Below are 6,348 nucleotides of genomic sequence, written 5' to 3' on the forward strand. Positions count from 1 at the left end.
TCTATTTGTCTCCTTGGAGACTTGGGAATTTTTGGCTATTATTTCTTCAAATTGCTTCTCTGCTCCTTTCTCTCCTATTTTGTGACTCCCATAATGTTCATGTTGTTCCACTTGAATGTGTTCCATAAGTCCTTTTAGCTCTCTTCATTTTTCTTTATTGGTTCTTCTTTTTGATCCTCTGCTCCGGTAATTTCAAAAGTTCGGTCTTCAAGTTGGTTGATTCTGTCTTCTGCCAGGTCAAGTCTGTTGTTTAGTCCTTCCCATAAAATTCTCAATTTAGTTTTTCTATTTTTTGATTTTGATAAAGGACAGAAAAGGTATGGTTCTAACAGAAGCAGAAGATATTAAGAAGAGATGGCAAGAATACACAGAAGAACTGTACAAAAAAATATCTTCATGACCCAGATAATCACGATGGTGTGATCACTGACCTGGAGCCAGACATCCTGGAATGTGAAGTCAAGTGGGCCTTAGAAAGCATCACTACGAACAAAGCTAGTGGAGGTGATGGAATTCCAGTTGAGTTATTCGAAATCCTGAAAGATGATGCTGTGAAAGTGCTGCATTCAACATGCCAGCAAATTTGGAAAACTCAGCAGTGGCCACAGGACTGGAAAAGGTCAGTTTTCATTCCAATCCCAAAGAAAGGCAATGCCAAAGAATGCTCAAACTACCACACAATTGCACTCATCTCACATGCTAGTAAAGTAATGCTCAAAATTCTCCAAGCCAGGCTTCAGCAATATGTGAACCGTGAACTTCCTGATGTTCAAGCTGGTTTTAGAAAAGGCAGAGGAACCAGAGATCAAATTGCCAACATCTGCTGGATCATGGAAAAAGCAAGAGAGTTTCAGAAAAGCATCTATTTCTGCTTTATTGACTATGCCAAAGCCTTTGACTGTGTGGATCACAATAAACTGTGGAAAATTCTGAAAGAGATGGGAATAAAAGACCACCTGATCTGCCTCTTAAGAAATCTGTATGCAGTTCAGGAAGCAACAGTTAGAACTGGACATGGAACAACAGACTGGTTCCAAATAGGAAAAGGAGTACGTCAAGGCTGTATATTGTCACCCTGCTTATTCAACTTATATGCAGAGTACATCATAAGAAACGCTGGACTGGAAGAAACACAAGCTGGAATCAAGATTGCTGGGAGAAATACCAATAACCTGAGATATGCAGATGACACCACCCTTATGGCAGAAAGTGAAGAAGGAACTAAAGAGCCTCTTGATGAAAGTGAAAGTGGAGAGTGAAAAAGTTGGCTTAAAGCTCAACATTCAGAAAACGAAGATCATGGCATCCGGTTCCATCACTTCATGGGAAATAGATGGGGAAACAGTGTCAGACTTTATTTTTCGGGGCTCCAAAATCACTGCAGATGGTGACTGCAGCCATGAAATTAAAAGACGCTTACTCCTTGGAAGGAAAGTTATGACCAACCTAGATAGCATATTCAAAAGCAGAGACATTACTTTGCCAAAAAAGGTTCATCTAGTCAAGGCTATGGTTTTTCCTGTGGTCATGTATGGATGTGAGAGTTGGACTGTGAAGAAGGCTGAGTGCCAAAGACTTGATGCTTTTGAACTGTGGTGTTGGTGAAGACTCTTGAGAGTCCCTTGGACTGCAAGGAGATCCAACCAGTCCATTCTGAAGGAGATCAGCCCTGGGATTTCTTTGGAAGGAATGATGCTAAAGCTGAAACTCCAGTACTTTGGCCACCTCACGTGAAGAGTTGACTCATTGGAAAAGACTCTGATGCTGGGAGGGATTGGGGGCAAGAGGAGAAGGGGACGACAGAGGATGAGATGGCTGGATGGCATCACTGACTCGATGGACGGGATTCTCGGTGAACTCTGGGAGTTGATGATGGGCAGGGAGGCCTGGTGTGCTGCGATTCATGGGGTCGCAAAGAGTAGGACACGACTGAGTGACTGATCTAATCTGATCTGATTTTTTGGTTCCAGAATTTGTCTGGTTTTCATTCATAGTTTACACCTCTGTTGGTAGTGTCATTTTGTTCACACATTTCTTCACCCCCAATTTTGTTTCATTGTCTGTGCTCTCTTTAAGTCACTGAGCATTCTTATCATGGTAATTTTACATTTTTTGGCAATTCATGTATTTCTATTTCTTTTAGGTTCAGTTTCTGGAGATTTAGTGGTTCATTTAAACGTGTCATGATTGCCTGTTTCATTGAATATTTTGTTATTTTTCTTATTGAGATTTTTAAAATATATATAAATTTATTTATTTTAATTGGAGGTTAATTACTTTACAATATTGTATTGGTTTTGCCATACATCAATATGATTTTTAACATTTGAAGAATCAGCTAGCTCTTCCAAACTCTGTAATCTGGCTTCATACAGGGAGGACTTTAACAAAGCCTGGCTAGAGATTTTGGAGACCTCTCAAGCCTTTTCTAGATATATGTCCTCTCTGACTTTTGTGTCTAATCTCCAGTTTGAAGAAGCTGGCTGATTTTTACTCAGGACTTCTCCCCACTGTAGTATTGAGGCTAGCAGGCACTGTGGTAAATCACTGTCGGGGTCTCCTTCTAGTGTCTGTTTATGGTATTGCATATCCTGGTGCAAGGTTTGTGTCTGTATTTTCAGAGACACCCTCTTCAACCTGGCATCTATTCATTTATATAGAAGATAATCTCTCCAGAAACCTGGTGTAAATCAGTTGAACTTACAATATTTTAATTTCTTCTCCAGAAAGAAGATAGAATTCGGTGATTTCTAGTCAAATGCCCCTCAGTGTGAGGTGTACAGATGGGCTCTGATTAGAGAGGGTGGAGAGTGTTAGGAATTCCCTACTGGTTGGTGATGTTGGCTTCATGCTCATCTGGGGTGCATGAATATTTTAATTGGATTCTGGATTTCTCACGGAAGTATTTTGTAATTTTGTTGTTAAATCTGTGGGGAAGGAAGGTCTAGGGCTTCTTTTTCTGCCATCTTGCTAAGATGTTGCTAATGTAATTTTGTGGGTTGGAACTTTGGGGCCATCAGGTAGTAGTGATTGATACTGCTGAATGTGTTGTGACACTAGATATATTATATATGTGTAGTACTTTGGTTGTTGTAAAGGATGTTACCAATAGGTGTAACACTGAAGGATGTACATCCCCTTAACCAAGGACCCAAAGAATAGATGTATGCATTAAGTCATACTCTTGTTGTGGCACATCTATCTATATTTTCCAGAGGCATGATATGTTTCTTTTATTATTACCACAGGTTATCTAAAATGGAACAATAAACACTATATCTAGGAAGTAAAACATATTGATAGATGACAAATGGCAGCTCTGTAGTTGAGATATCCTCATATAAGAGTTTTTAGCTCCTACAGAGCGTGCTGTGCTATAAGAGGCTAATGGTGACTTAGCCTCTTAACCTCTGTCTTGTGATCAACAGCAGCTCATGGACTCTGAACAAAATAAATTCTGGGGAACAAGGCTCAACTAATGTCTCTGAGTTTTCTGAAAAGAAAGATTATGTGTCCATGGGATGGTGAAAAATCAACCAACCAACCAACCCCAGCTTTACTAAACTGCATGAGTGGTGACACAGACAAGCTCTCTAGTTTTCACACATTTCCTTTTCTCAGGTCCATCACAAGACCATATTCCATTCAATAACTTTGAGAAAATATAGAGTCAATAACTTGTTAGCAAGGATACTGGTGGAAACCTCTTTCAGCAGAGATTTCCATGCCATGTCTTTACATGAATCATCTGCTGTCCTATTATAGCTGCACTGGCTTTATGTACCATGCTCGTTTAGAAACGTTTGACTAGACTTCATAATGCTATTTCTGAATAATTAATAGACTCATGTTTCATATAAAAATTGTCAAAAATTATATACAGACTCATGGCTTAGAAGGGTATGTTTGAAGGGTCTGTATTAAGGGGTAGTTGGTATCTATATCAAGGAAGATATAATATTACAATAGGAGAACGGATTTGCCATACAGCATTTCCTCACTTGATTTTAAATGTAGCTAGTTCTCTGAATTCTATTTTTCCTTTTATAAAACTCCTTTTGAGAAATACGACAAAATACAGAGTAAATGAAACATATTCACTGATAATCCTGTTGTAAGACAATGACAATTTGGAAATACTGATGAGGTTTTTGAAGAATCAGCCTGAAAGTTTGTGTTAAACTGAAAGGATACTTGCCCAACCCTGTCACTCCAATTTTCTATACTTGTGCTTACCGTACTTCTCCACCATAACACACATCACTCTACTGTTTGTATTATGGAGCATTTGCTGGGCCACAACTGTGGATGGTAGCATCAAAGACCATGAAGGGGATTTCCCTGGTGGTCCAGTGGTTAAGAATCCACCTTGCAATGCAGGGGGCACAGGTTCAATCCCTGGTCAGCAAACTAAGATACCCACATGCTGCAGAACAAAATCTGTGCACTGTTACTACTGAGGCCACACACTCAGGAAACCCCATGCCAGAACTAGAGTCTGTGCACAGCAGTGAAGATGCCATGTGCTGCGACTAAGACCTGATACAGCCAAATAAATAAGTAAATATTTAAAAAAACCAAAAAACCCATGAGGACCTGTGGGGCTTTCTCTGCCACAAAACATCATATTTTGTGGACTGGCAGTCAGTCTTTGGGGTGATGCACAATAGATGCTGTCTGGTCTTTCTCATGATGGGATATCAAACATTTCATTAGAAAGAAGAATGGATAAACCGATGATATTCATCATTGATAGTTCCCTGGCATTCCTTTCTCTCTCGCTTCTTGCAGGTTGTCATTTCTGTTTCTCAGTCTCTTGGAAGTTATTGGCAGGAGAAAAATAAAAGAAGATTGTAAGACTGATTGATTTGATTGAGTGTGTTTCAAAAGCTAAAGCCCACGAGGTAACTAGAGGGTGTATGTAGAAGAGCTAATAAGAGAAAGAAGTTGAGTGTCTGGGAAGTCTGAGAATGAAGGAATGTTAGCAGATCTTGGGGGAGCAAGAACCCAATCCTGAGCCCTGGCAACACTGCATGGAAACAGAAGACTCCTATGTCTATAGCTGTATAAGAAGCTATGCTGTCAGATGAGAAGCTCCAGATTCCAACATCTCATTATGGTGTGAATGGTAAAGTTGCTGCACCCCAGTGTCCCTTGGGCCAGTAGTAACCTGGTAATTTCTTTGAATAGACGACTGATAACCAGTGCAGTCCTCCTTGTAACCACATTATCACCTTGCCATTGTATATACTCCTAGAAGCTAGATAGCTCTGGTGTGGAAAACTTATGGAAATAACTTCCCAAAGTAACTGATTTGCAATTTTTCACCAGCCTGGAGGGAATGAGGACTTTAAAATAAATCTTTTTTGATCATATAAAATAAAAATAAGATGCCACACCAGTACACATGGACTAATATCTATCACATGTAGATTAATATCTGCTAATATCTGATTTTTTTTAAATTTCCTCTGTGTATCCAAGGTTCTTAGCACACTGTTTAATGACTTACATGCTGAATAAATTATTGCTGAATCAATGAAACATTTTTAAAGCTACTTATAATGACACCATTCTGTTTTACACAAATGCATGGCACGTGTTATTTTCTAATTTAACCATCAATTTACAAATTTTCATTTACATTCTTTTGGAAAATAAAAGTTGGTATTTTATTTAGTTTGTATGTCTTTAAATTCCAGTGGTTTTGTACATTTTCATAAATTTATTACTCATAGGGTTTTTTTTCTTTTGAAAAGTATATGTTCTTGCCTTTTGACCATCTAATATTGAATTACATATTCTTTCCATGATTATTAGAATCCCACATATTAATATGTAATCATTTTGAAAATTGTTATTTGGTCTTTTTTCAGTTTATTTTTGATGACTGTACAATATTTTAAAATATTGCATTATCCTTTTAAAACTTAGAATACAGAAACTGATAAAGAAAGTAAAATATCCTAAAGGTACTTTATCATTTTGGTGAATATTAATATTTTTCTAGATTTATCCCATAAGTTTTTAGAGTTTTGTCCAATAGAGGTTTTAAATGAGTATTTAGTCAAATATACCTATATTTAAACTGCTGGTATTTGTTTTTACTAATCAGAAAATTTTCTTAATCCTGAGATATTGTACCCACATTTTCTATTGAATAATGTGACTTAATTGTTCCATTCATCATTTTAAACATGTGGAGTACTTTTTTAAATTGCTGCTGCTGCTGCTGCATCGCTTCAGTCGTGTCCAACCCTGTGCGACCACATAGACAACAGCCCACCAGGCTCCCCCGTCCCTGGGATTCTCCAGGCAAGAACACTGGAGTGGGTTGCCATTTCCTTC

This window comes from Bos mutus, chromosome 22 (assembly GCF_027580195.1).
Source record: "Bos mutus isolate GX-2022 chromosome 22, NWIPB_WYAK_1.1, whole genome shotgun sequence".
Taxonomy (NCBI): Eukaryota; Metazoa; Chordata; class Mammalia; order Artiodactyla; family Bovidae; genus Bos; species Bos mutus.